Raw genomic sequence first — 13,616 nt, 5'->3', positions numbered from 1 at the left:
CTTATTTAATATCAAAGTCATGTCTCAAGGCTTATTTTAAGAGCTGATCATTGACTTGTAGGATAGCTGCCTGACATCTGGTGGCATTAGAGGCAGAGCTTGTTAAGAGCTCATTTGCATCCCTTCCCTCCCAGAGGAACATGTATGGCCTATAAGTCTCCTCAAGCTGATTAAGGTGCTCTCTCCATAAGGAGAGTTAGTTCCCCCCCTGATTTGTGCTCTTTGCTACATGCGTCTGAAACAGAATTTAATTCATATGGTATTACACAATTACTAAACTAAAGAAACCCACACAAACAGGAGTATCTGCTTGACAGTATGTGTTAGGTGGTTTGCAGGCAAGTCATGTGCAGCTAAAATTGCCTAGTCCCATGTTAGCCAGAAAAATAAACTTATGTGATGTTTAATGCTTTTGCACTAATAAATAAAACGGCATTACGGGAGTGATACTTTTATTATTATAACCTGCAAGGATCATACTGCAAGCTTTCAGAGCACAAAGGCTCCTTCTTCAGGCATTTGTTAATTTTGCCTAAAGAAGAAGAGGCCTCTGCGCTCTGAAAGCTTGCACTAGCTAATATAGGTATTACTGCCGTAGTACTGTTGTATTCATTAACACAAAGGTGTTCAACATCACCAGGGGTGCACCTAGCCTTTCTGCTGCCTGAGGCGAAAACTGAAATTTCTTAACCTAACCCCTTCCCCTTCAGCCCATGGCCCTTCGGCTGCCCCCCTCTTGCTCCTACCTGGTGCTGCCTAACCTGGACCTCATTGGTGGTGCACCCCTGACCAGTCACATAGGCTGATTCAGATTGTCCTGCTCTTGTGGAGCTCTAGATGTGTGGCCCACGTTCACTGCAGATACCTACAGCAAGATGGCTGCCGCTGCCCTGTGCAGGAGTGAGGTCATCTACCGAAATACAGTGGAAAAACTAGGACGTTTTTAGTATGTGACCCTCACCTTCTGAAACGTTGCCTCAGACAATGACCAGGATAGCACCTACTTTCTCAGCTACTTACCTCTCTCTCTCTCTTCTGTGTTTCAGCCTGGCTTGGAATTTCATCAGTTGGGGAGCAGCGGATAAAGGTTGGGGAACACTTTGTATTTGGTTGGACATAGGAATGAGACCTGCACAGAATAGAGACAATAATCTGATTAGGAGACTCGTACCTGACGCTGCAACATCTCAAGTGAAGGGGCTGTCCCACAGCGAAAACGTATGCCCCCTCCACAGCATAGGTGACAGGTGTCCCATCCATCACAAGAAGGGGAGCCCCAATCCTACATTTCTTAGTATCCCTTATTATGTCAAGCGCATCCCACCGACGGCAGGTGTGTATAAATAGGTATATTGCAATGCACAAAAATCTCATCCACCCCTATTGTTTTTTTTAGTAAAGTGCAACCATGGGCGACTCGGAAATGGCGGTTTTTGGGGAAGCCGCCTCCTATCTGCGGAAAAGTGATAAAGAAAGATTAGAGGCTCAAAATAAGCCGTTTGATGCCAAGAACTCGTGCTACGTGCACGATGACAAAGAACTGTACGTGAAGGGGTTAATAGTTTCACGCGAAGGTGGCAAAGTCACTGTGGACACGGATGATGGAAAGGTGAGTGGTAGAAATTTGTAGTTAGTCTGTTTCCCAGGAGTATGAGAAGAGCGGCCAGCGGAATGAGGTCTGTTCTCCTTTCAGACTGTGACAGTAAGGGAAGACCAGATCAACCCTCAGAACCCGCCCAAGTTCGACTAAGATTGAGGACATGGCGATGCTGACCCACCTGAATGAGGCGTCTGTGCTGTATAACCTCAAAGAGCGTTACGCAGCCTGGATGATCTACGTAAGTATCTGCAGAATTCATCTGGGGTAAAATGGCGCAAATGCTGCTGCTGAGTAGAGAAATTAAAGATGTCCATCAGTCTTAGGAAAAATTCATAAAGGTTGGGTAAAAACGAAAAGTCCGCCCATAGCCATCGATTTCAGCCAACCATCTAATCTGTATGGGGTTGTGGCTTTTGTGTATAGGATGGTTAACTGTTGGCCAAACAACCATTCAGCCCGCAGCTATCTTATGTGTATGCCACATTAAAGGGGTCCTCTCACTTCAGCAAATAGCATTTATTATGTAGAGAAAGTTAATACAAGGCCCTTACTAATGTATTGTGATTGTCCATATTGCCTCCTTTGCTGGCTGGATTCATTTTTCCATCACATTATACACTGCTTGTTTCCATGGTTACGACCATCCTGCAATCCATCAGTAGTGGCCTGTGCTTGCACACTGTAGGAAAAAGCACCAGCCTATGTGCGAACCCGCGGGTCTCTTGGTGATCGCTACCGCACTTACCATGGCTTGACTGTACGTTTCTCCTTGTCCCAGACCTACTCCGGCCTGTTTTGCGTCACTGTCAACCCCTACAAGTGGCTGCCAGTGTACAACCCCGAAGTGGTTAACGGCTACAGAGGAAAGAAGCGTCAAGAAGCCCCACCACACATCTTCTCCATCTCCGATAACGCCTATCAGTTCATGTTACAAGGTAATGAATTTGTCGATGCAACGGTGAATGCATTGCTTACATAAGATTTGGTGAAAAGATATAAAAATCTGACAAATGTACTGGAAAACTTAGTCTTGGTTCAAAAATGCTTAAGGTAATCTGGTAGCCTGCTCTGGCAGCATAGCCAGATACTGCTGGGCCCACCGGATATTATATCTGACAACTTTCCAGTATGAATACTGACTTTCAGACAGGAAAGCCGTCATATCCCATTATACTCAATAGGGTCCGGCTGTGCCAGATACTATAACTCTGGTGGTCCGTTCCTGCGCCGGACTACCAGATTACCTTAGCGCATATGTGAACGTACACTAACACATGCTTACATATCAATGTCTTTTTCTTGCTTTTCAGATCGTGAAAACCAGTCTATTCTGATTACGTAAGTAGAGGAGTGTATCGGCTGAATTTGCACGGTGTCTTGCAGTGTCCGTTTGCTGTATGCTCCAGGAAAGCTCCTGCCACATACATCAAACAAATTAAAAGGCCTCCTGATGGAGGTCAAAACAATGTTCTTTTGGCCTCCATCGGGCTTGTATAAGTCGGTGCATCTTTTGTTTCTGCTGTATGGGTAAGTGTAGTCTGCTGCACTATTACATACTGAGGCATTGTGGGGGGAAAAGCGCATATACTGTGCGGTACTTTTTATTTTTTTTATAACTTGAAAATAACTGATCAGTTTTATCCTAATGCATTCTGAATGGAGAGGAAGTCTTCAGATCAGTCTTTTTGACTGATCAGGCAAAAGATAAAACCGCAGCATGCTACAGTTTTAGCTACGGCCCAGAAAAACGAAGACTTGCCTGAATGCCATTTTTTTCCATAGCAATGCGGCATAAAAAATACCGGAATGCTGCAACCGTCCTTCTGGTCTGCGCATGCGCAGACCGAAAAAAAGGTGAAAAAAATAAATGCCGGATCCGCTTTTCCAAATGACGAAACCAGCATTTCAATGCATTTTTCTGAATGATCAGGCATTTTTAAGACTGATAAGGATCCTGATCAGTCTTACAAATGCCATCAGTTGGCATACGCTTTGCCGGATCACTCTGCCGCAAGTGTGAAAGTAGCCTAAGACATACTGTGTGAATGACCTCTACTGTAGGACTACATAGTGAAGGAGCCACCCAGATCCCAATACAGAGAATTTTTTTTTTACAATTTGCCTCAAACGTTTTGCTGTGGAACGCGATACCCTAAACCATCGATGTACCTATTCCTCATTAGCGGAGAATCTGGTGCTGGAAAGACTGTGAACACCAAGCGTGTCATCCAATACTTTGCAACAATTGCAGCTGTTGGGGATTCAGGAAAGAAGAAGGAGCCAAGCAACAAGCTGCAGGTAAATCGCCGATAATGAATAATGTTTATGAATAAGTATTGGTCACTGCTGTGTAACAGTACATTGCATTAGATATCTTGGTTACATAGGGATATTATCATGTGCTTTCTCTTAGGGAACTCTGGAAGATCAAATCATCCAGGCTAACCCTCTGCTGGAAGCCTTCGGGAATGCCAAAACCGTGAGAAATGACAACTCCTCTCGTTTTGTGAGTAGGGAAGCTGTTTCAGAATACTTCTACTTGGTTTGTAAAAATGTGTATATATATTAGCGAATTTCTATATATGCACAATCCTTAGGGTAAATTCATCAGAATCCACTTCGGGACCACAGGAAAACTGGCTTCCGCTGATATTGAGACATGTAAGTTTTATTTTTTTTTAGTCATTTGTTATTTGTTTTTTGACCAGCAATGACCTGTAATTACTCATCTACAGACCTGCTAGAAAAGTCCAGAGTGACATTCCAGCTTTCAGCTGAGAGAAGCTACCACATCTTCTACCAGATCCTGACCAACAAGAAGCCAGATGTTGTTGGTGAGTTCATTCAGATACATTAAGGTAATAGTGAGTTGACGACGTATTGAGGACTAATGCTTTTGTCTTCTGCAGAAATGCTTGTCCTTACTACAAACCCATACGACTACCCCTTCATCAGCCAAGGTGAAATTGCTGTGAAGAGTATTGATGACGTAGAGGAGTTGATGGCTACAGACGTAAGTCATATCCCTAGGAACCTTCTTGTATTGTTAGAAGTTCCATGATGTCTATTATTTCTTGAGGTCTGAGCAGATAATGACATGTACATATATATGTGCAGAATGCCATCGACGTCCTGGGCTTCACAGGAGAAGAAAAATTTGGCATCTACAAGATGACTGGAGCAGTCATGCACCACGGGAACATGAAAGTCAAGCAAAAGCAAAGAGAGGAGCAGGCTGAACCTGATGGCACTGAAGGTAACTGACTATTGATCTTTAGTCTTACACCCTGCAGAGGTCTCCGTAGAATGTGCTGTATATCCAACTTGCATGTTAGTGGTCAACTACATTTCCCAAGGGAATAAATAGTCTGTGTGTTTCATTTGTAGTTGCTGATAAAATTGGCTACTTGATGGGCCTGAACTCTGCTGATCTTCTGAAGGCTTTGTGCTACCCAAGGGTCAAAGTCGGCAATGAATATGTCACCAAGGGACAAACCGTTCAACAGGTAAACATATAAAATAAATTGGAGTTCTGTACTCCTTGCCGAGAGAAATGATAAAGACGTCTTAAAAGAGAATGGGACTTTTTTTCCCCTTAGGTTTACAACGCCATCGGTGCCCTCAGCAAGTCTGTTTATGAGAAGCTTTTCTTGTGGATGGTCACCCGTATCAACCAACAGCTGGACACTAAACTGCCAAGACAGCACTTCATTGGTGTGCTGGATATTGCTGGCTTTGAGATCTTTGACGTAAGCAGAATTATAACAGAGTCGATGGTTTCTGTTTTCCAAAATACAACAGTTTCTAAACTCTACTCTTCGTTGACTTTTCTAGTACAACAGTCTAGAACAGCTCTGCATTAACTTCACCAATGAGAAGCTGCAACAGTTCTTCAACCATCACATGTTCGTCCTGGAACAAGAAGAGTACAAGAAGGAAGGAATCGAGTGGGAATTCATTGACTTTGGTATGGATCTGGCTGCTTGCATTGAGCTCATTGAGAAGGTTGGTTCTGGTTCTAACAATTCACAGCACATAAACATAAGGAATCGGAGATGGGTGACTAACAACCTACCGCTTTCTCCTTATAGCCCATGGGTATCTTCTCAATCCTGGAAGAAGAGTGCATGTTCCCCAAGGCTACTGACACCTCCTTCAAAAACAAGCTGTATGACCAGCATCTTGGCAAGTGCAAGAACTTTGAGAAGCCCAAGCCTGGTAAAGGAAAGGCAGAAGCTCACTTCTCCTTGGTGCATTATGCTGGTACTGTGGATTACAACATTACTGGCTGGCTGGAGAAGAACAAGGACCCACTGAACGAGACTGTGGTTGGCCTCTACCAGAAATCTTCAGTGAAACTCCTGTCCTTCCTCTACTCCAGTTACGCCGCAGCTGATGGTAAGTGTTATACAGATGATGTCTTTATCTATAATCATAAGAACAGTTGTTTAATATCCTTTTTATTTTCTTAGCCGCAAGTGAAGGTGGAAAAGGAAAGAAAAAGAAGGGTTCTTCTTTCCAGACTGTCTCTGCTCTGTTCAGAGTAAGAATGCTAGGTCTTCTCTAGTATATGGTTCCTTTCTCTTTATGTAACTACTGTACATTTTATATATTACACATATTTCATTCCACAGGAAAATCTGAACAAGCTGATGACTAACCTGAGGAGCACTCATCCTCACTTTGTGCGTTGTCTGATTCCCAATGAGACCAAGACTCCAGGTATAATCACTGCCATGGAATACTGAATACCTGTTCTCATGCTTACAATCTAGTTAATAATGATCTCTATTGCATCCTTTGCAGGTACCATGGAGAATCATCTGATCATCCACCAGCTGAGATGTAACGGTGTGCTGGAGGGTATTAGAATCTGCAGAAAGGGATTCCCCAGCAGGATCCTCTATGGTGACTTCAAACAACGGTAAAAGTAAAACTAAAGTAAAAAATTTATAGAGCACAAACATATCATCATATAATTTGATCTATTTTTTCCTATTCAGCTATAAGATACTGAACGCTAGCGCTATTCCAGGTGGGGAGTTTATTGACAGCAAAAAGGCATCAGAGAAGCTCCTGGGCTCCATTGATATTGATCACACACAGTACAGATTTGGACACACAAAGGTAGAGTTTGCAACCATTATAGAAATGTTCAGTAAAGAAAGAAGGAGGATATAGGACACCAACTACGAATGTTTCTCCCCCACCTTTAGGTTTTCTTTAAAGCTGGTCTTTTGGGTGTTCTGGAAGAAATGAGAGACGATAAATTGGCACAACTGATCACCCGCACCCAGGCTCAGTGTAGAGGTTTCTTGATGCGAGTTGAGTTCAAAAAGATGGTAGAAAGAAGGTAAAAATTGCACAATACATTATAGACTGGACACATTGTGTGCTACTTGATGTTAAATAGAACTAATTGCTGTTTTTACCCCTAGGGACGCAATCTTTATCATCCAGTACAACGTCAGGTCATTCATGAATGTGAAGCACTGGCCATGGATGAAGTTGTACTTTAAGATCAAACCTCTTCTGAAGAGTGCCGAGACTGAAAAGGAGATGGCCAACATGAAGGAAGTGTTCGAGAAGACCAAAGAAGCCCTTACTAAGTCCGATGCAAGGAGGAAAGAACTGGAGGAGAAAATGGTTGTTCTTCTCCAAGAAAAGAATGACTTATTGCTGCAAGTGCAATCCGTAAGAGTGTCTTCTAAACAAGCTTATTTTACATGAAATGATTTAAAATGTAATATTTGAATAGTACAAAACTTTTAAATCAATAGGAAGGGAGAGAGCCTGATGGATGCAGAAGAGAGGTGTGAAGGTCTCATTAAGAACAAAATCCATCTGGAAGCCAAAATAAAGGAGATCACAGAAAGGCTTGAAGATGAGGAGGAAAGCAATGCTGAACTGACGGCCAAGAAGAGGAAACTTGAAGACGAGTGCTCTGAACTGAAGAAAGACATTGATGACCTAGAGCTTACTTTGGCCAAAGTCGAGAAGGAAAAGCATGCCACTGAAAACAAGGTGAGAAACATGAAAGTGATAACGCTGTTAAATGAATATACATCTACACTGGAAAATTTTTTACTTCTTCTTCCTTTAGGTTAAAAACCTTACTGAGGAAATGGCAACAATGGATGAGACCATCTCCAAGATATCTAAAGAGAAGAAAGCGCTCCAAGAGGCTCACCAGCAAACGCTTGATGACCTGCAGGCTGAGGAGGACAAAGTCAGCTCTCTGACCAAAGCTAAAATCAAGCTGGAACAGCAAGTGGATGATGTGAGTCATAGTATTAGAATGGAATAAGGAAATTATCAACATTTTCAGTGAGGTGTGTGCAATGATTTATAATTTAATACCAATAATTGTATTAGCTTGAAGGCTCATTGGAACAAGAGAAGAAACTTCGTCTTGATCTTGAAAGAGCTAAGAGAAAGCTTGAAGGCGATCTGAAATTGGCCCAAGAGTCTATTATGGATCTAGAAAATGAGAAACAACAAGCTGAGGAAAAAATAAAGAAGTGAGTGATTTGCTTTTTTTTTTTTTTTTAAATGAATCTGCCGCCATATCTTTACAATGTGCATGTGTACTCATGCTGGTGTTCAAATGCAGAAAGGACTTTGAGCTAAGCCAGCTACAAGGAAAGATTGAAGATGAGCAGTCCCTGAGTTCTCAACTGCAGAAAAAGATCAAGGAGCTGCAGGTATATTGATATCATGGGGAAGTGATGTCTTGGCTCCTGGTAATCAGCTGGATTGTATTTTAGTATTTCATTCTTTTGTACTAGGCCCGTATTGAAGAGGTGGAGGAAGAGATAGAAGCTGAGCGTGCTGCTCGGGCCAGGGTTGAGAAGCAAAGGTCTGACTTGTCCAGAGAACTTGAGGAAATCAGTGAACGTCTTGAAGAAGCTGGAGGAGCAACCTCAGCTCAGATTGAATTGAACAAGAAGCGTGAGGCAGAGTTCCAGAAACTGAGACGTGACTTGGAAGAGTCCACCCTCCAGAATGAAGCCACCTCTGCGGCCCTGCGCAAGAAGCATGCCGACAGTGTCGCTGAACTTGGAGAACAGATTGATAATCTCCAGAGAGTTAAACAGAAGCTGGAAAAGGAGAAGAGCGAGCTGAAGATGGAAATTGATGACCTTGCCAGCAACTTGGAAAATATCTCAAAATCTAAGGTACTAGAATCATCCTCTAGAAATATGTTAGTCTATGTACTATTTAAAATTCTCACAAAAGTAATACTGGGACTTATCCTTAAAGGCCAACCTTGAAAAAGTGAGCCGTGTCCTTGAAGACCAACTCAGTGAATTTAAGGCTAAAGATGATGAGCACAAGCGTCTTATCAATGAACTCTCGACCCAAAAAGCACGTTTCCAGACTGAAAATGGTGTGTTTTTATAGAAAACAGTCACTGATAAGTGAAAAACAACAATAAATATAAAAGTGATATAATACTGGACTGGCTTAAGTTATCATGAAGGAATTTAGACCATAAATTTTGTCTTCTTCAGGTGAATTGTCCCGTCAACTTGAAGAAAGGGATGCTCTGATTTCTCAGCTGACCAGAGGGAAACAAGCTTTCACACAGCAGACTGAAGAATTAAGGAGACAATTAGAGGAAGAAACCAAAGTAAGAAAAAGTATATATAAATTCTACAAGAATTTAAATAAAAATATAGTATTATTGCATTAAGGAGTTAAAAATCATGTGAGGGGTGATTTGTTGTCATGGTTTGATTTCATCTACAGGCCAAGAACGCCCTTGCTCATGCTCTGCAGTCTTCCCGCCACGACTGTGACTTAATCCGTGAGCAATATGAAGAGGAGCAAGAAGCAAAGGTCGAGCTCCAAAGAGCTTTGTCCAAGGCCAATGGTGAAGTTGCCCAGTGGAGAACCAAATATGAAACTGATGCCATTCAGCGCACAGAGGAGCTGGAAGAGGCCAAGTATGACCCAATATATGTCATGTAGACAGAAACCATGGTGTGTAGGAAGAATAACTCATCTTCTCACTATTCATCTACAGGAAGAAGCTTGCACAGCGTCTCCAGGAAGCTGAGGAGCAAGTAGAAGCTGTAAACTCCAAATGTGCCTCCCTGGAGAAGACCAAACAAAGGCTCCAGGCTGAAGTTGAGGACCTGATGGTTGATGTTGAGAGGGCAAATAGCGCAGCTGCTGCTCTTGACAAGAAGCAAAGGAACTTTGATAAGGTTGAACACAATATGACAAAAAGTACTTAGACTTCAATAGTTCTAGAAGTTTCTTATTTCATAGTTGATTAACATAAATTTTAACTTAACAGGTTTTGTCAGAATGGAAACAAAAATTTGAAGAGGGTCAGGCGGAATTGGAGGCAGCTCAAAAAGATGCCCGTTCATTAAGCACAGAGATCTTCAAGATGAAGAACGCATATGAGGAGGCTTTGGAACAACTTGAAACTCTGAAACGGGAAAACAAGAACTTACAACGTGAGTATTAGAGACCGTCAACTTTGCTTTATGTTCTCCAATTAAAAAGCACAATTAACATTTCATCATCCACATTGTTTATCCTTATGCAGAGGAGATCTCAGATCTAACGGAACAGGTCGGAGAGACTGGAAAAACTGTGCATGAATTGGAAAAAGCCAAAAAAGCTGTTGAACAGGAAAAGAGCGATCTGCATGCTGCCCTTGAAGAAGCTGAGGTATGGTGGCATTGTATCAAGGCATCAGCCATCGTAAACTCTTATCTACCTTTACTCACTGTCTCTTTCTTTTATAGGGATCTCTGGAACATGAAGAATCAAAGATACTTCGCATCCAGCTGGAGCTGAACCAGTTGAAATCTGAGGTGGACAGGAAGGTTGCAGAGAAAGATGAGGAGATTGAGCAGTTGAAGAGGAACAGCCAGAGAGTTATTGATACCATGCAGAGCACATTGGACTCTGAGATCAGGAGCAGGAATGACGCTCTGAGGCTGAAGAAGAAGATGGAAGGAGACCTGAATGAGCTGGAGATTCAGCTCAGCCATGCCAATCGTCAAGCAACGGAGGCACTGAAACAGCTGAGAAATGTGCAAGCACAACTGAAGGTACAACCAGATGTGCCAGTGAGATCGCATTTGCAATTGATGGTCTACACATTAACGTTGTATACACCTTTCTTATTGTAGTCAAGGAAACTTTTCTGCAGTGATAAAACTAAACATGCCTACTCTTCCTAAATGTCACTTTCCTATTTCTTTGACTTTAAGGATGCCCAGCTACAGCTGGATGATGCTATCAGGAGCCAGGAAGACCTAAAAGAACAAGTGGCTGTTGTGGAACGTAGGAACAACCTGCAACAGGCTGAAATTGAGGAGATCCGTTCTGCTCTGGAACAGACAGAAAGGTCCCGTAAGGTGGCAGAGCAGGAACTTCTGGATGCAAGTGAACGCCTTCAGTTTCTTCACTCCCAGGTAAGACGTTCTATAAAGATCTTCTTCCTGGGTGCAACATAACATGAGAAGACAAAGGATGATAAGATGTATTCTTTCTGTTAGAACACAAGCCTTATCAACACCAAGAAGAAGTTAGAGAATGATACCAGTCAACTACAGACTGAAGTGGAGGAAGCAATCCAAGAAGCTAGGAACGCAGAAGAAAAGGCCAAGAAGGCAATCACTGATGTATGTATTGTGTTTGCTCTCCCTGATTTGTGTCGCACTGGCAATTAGTGTAATTTGTTAACATAATAGATTAGTAGACACGTGGAGAAAATTTGAATAAATGTATGTCTTCCACAGGCTGCCATGATGGCAGAGGAACTGAAGAAGGAGCAGGACACCAGCGCCCACTTAGAGAGAATGAAGAAGAACCTTGAACAGACAGTGAAGGACCTTCAGCACCGTCTGGATGAAGCAGAACAACTGGCCTTGAAGGGTGGAAAGAAACAGATCCAGAAACTGGAATCCAGGGTTAGTCTTTTTTTTTTTTGCCAATTCAAGCAAAAAAAATCTCATTTTATACAGACATGTGGTCATTGAAATAGCCAATTTACGAGAGAACAAGACCCTATTGCCAGGGCTTATATGTTACATAGACTGTATACATACTTTTGGTCATTCTTTTACAATATACTGTACAAATTGTATCAGTGTCTCCTAATTAGTAACTTATACATTCAGTAAAAATGATGACCACCTTGTCTTAGGTACGTGAGCTGGAAAACGAGCTTGATTCTGAACAGAAACGTTCTACTGAGTCCATCAAGGGAATTCGCAAATTTGAGAGGCGCGTCAAGGAGCTCACCTACCAGGTACAGTCATCAAGCACTAAGGGATGGTTTAGGAGCGGAAACAAGATCTCTTATGGAAAAATATAATGCATCCATTTCTTTTAACAGAGTGAAGAAGACAGGAAAAACGTTCTGAGACTTCAAGATCTGGTAGACAAGCTCCAATTGAAGGTCAAGGCTTACAAGAGGCAGGCTGAGGAATCTGTAAGTTGATCACATGAAGGGTATTATTTGCACATTGTCTACATGCCTTTATATGTGTACTTCCACACACGCACCCCTTAAAGTATTCCAGAGGTTTTATGACCTGAAGATCTTAATTTAGTGTGGCCTTCTTAGGATGAATACAGTATAGGCACACTTTAAAATGCCAGTTCGAACATTAGAGACTAACGGGTCTAGCTCTAAATCACATCAATTATAGAGTGGATGTGTTGGAACCTAGGCTGTGGTACACTGAAGATTTGGGGGTACATGCCATGTCTCCAAGGGGGTACTCATACTGCTCTTTTAATCATAGCTTTGACGCGATTTATTTTAGTAGGGTGTACTTGGCTTAGAGACCATGAGGCTAAATATAAAACTGTTGTAGGCTTTCAGTATCACTGAATTTTATTTTATTTTGGCTTCAAGGAGGAACAGGCCAATGCCCACATATCCCGCTTCAGAAAAGTCCAGCATGAGTTGGAGGAAGCCGAGGAAAGAGCCGATATTGCCGAGTCCCAAGTGAACAAACTCAGAGCAAAGAGCCGCGACATTGGTGGCAAGGTACAGGACAATTTTCTCGTATCTATATATTATTTCTACACTATATGACTTGCATGTCTACCTGTTGTCTAATATAATGTAACAATCACATTATTCCAGTGCTAGAGAAAAACTAACTCCATGTTTCCTCTACAGAAGGGAGAAAGCGAGTGAGCGATCCCATCTCAAGCCTAAGGCCGCAGGAAGAAAAGGGCAGAATGCGGTTTTCTTCCTTCACACTCCTGTAATTTCTAATGTCAAAGTCTTGTCTGTTCATTAAATGGCCTCATAAATAAATAAAATGCAATCCACGTTGAGAAGCTGTCTACGCACTTTACTGGTGGAATACATTACCTTTAAGGTTGCCGTCTGCTGTTGCACTACGATAGCAGTTTTCTAGAGCTCGCAAGAGTGTGTGATAAATGAAATGGGTTGTCCCATATAGACAACCCCATGTGTCCTATGGAGTAGATGTCCACCACTTATGACTCCCCTCTATCAGCTGCTGTGTACAAACCTCACAAAGTACTGCTTCATCTACTTTATTAAATAGGTTTTTTTTGGAAATGGGGAGAGAGGAGGAAGCCGATGCTTGACACATGTTGAAACTCAACGCAACCAATCCTTTCCTTCCTTGACAAATGAAAAGCGATATTATAAAGAGATATCTGTCAATATACTTTGGGTAATAACTTGAAATACATGATGATAATGGCCTGTGGAGGTGTTTCTGTATTTCAATCCATAAATATAATGTGTGATCTTTTATAACCCTCTACGTATAGACCGACTTTCAGTAATGCTGCTCAGCCTGCGCTGTATATCCGCTCGGACAAGAGTTAGATATATACATAACATGCACACCTGATTTATGGACTGCTTCCGGGCTAGAAAGCTACAGTAATTCTATGCCCAACACCTTCTGCTGCGGTCTCCATGATAATCCATTTTACACAAACAGCTGCATAATCTGCCAAGAGATATTTTACAATTACTGACAGGCACCGAGCC

General features: G+C 42.2%; 1 pseudogene; it reads left to right on the top strand.

Moving 5' to 3' along the window:
* The first annotated feature begins 1,408 nt into the window (after positions 1–1,408).
* LOC122945971 lies at positions 1,409–12,779 on the top strand (annotated as a pseudogene).
* Positions 12,780–13,616: the final 837 nt, after the last annotated feature.

Source organism: Bufo gargarizans, chromosome 9 (assembly GCF_014858855.1).
Source record: "Bufo gargarizans isolate SCDJY-AF-19 chromosome 9, ASM1485885v1, whole genome shotgun sequence".
In the NCBI taxonomy this organism is placed as follows: Eukaryota; Metazoa; Chordata; class Amphibia; order Anura; family Bufonidae; genus Bufo; species Bufo gargarizans.
This window is presented reverse-complemented; position numbering and strand designations above follow the sequence as displayed.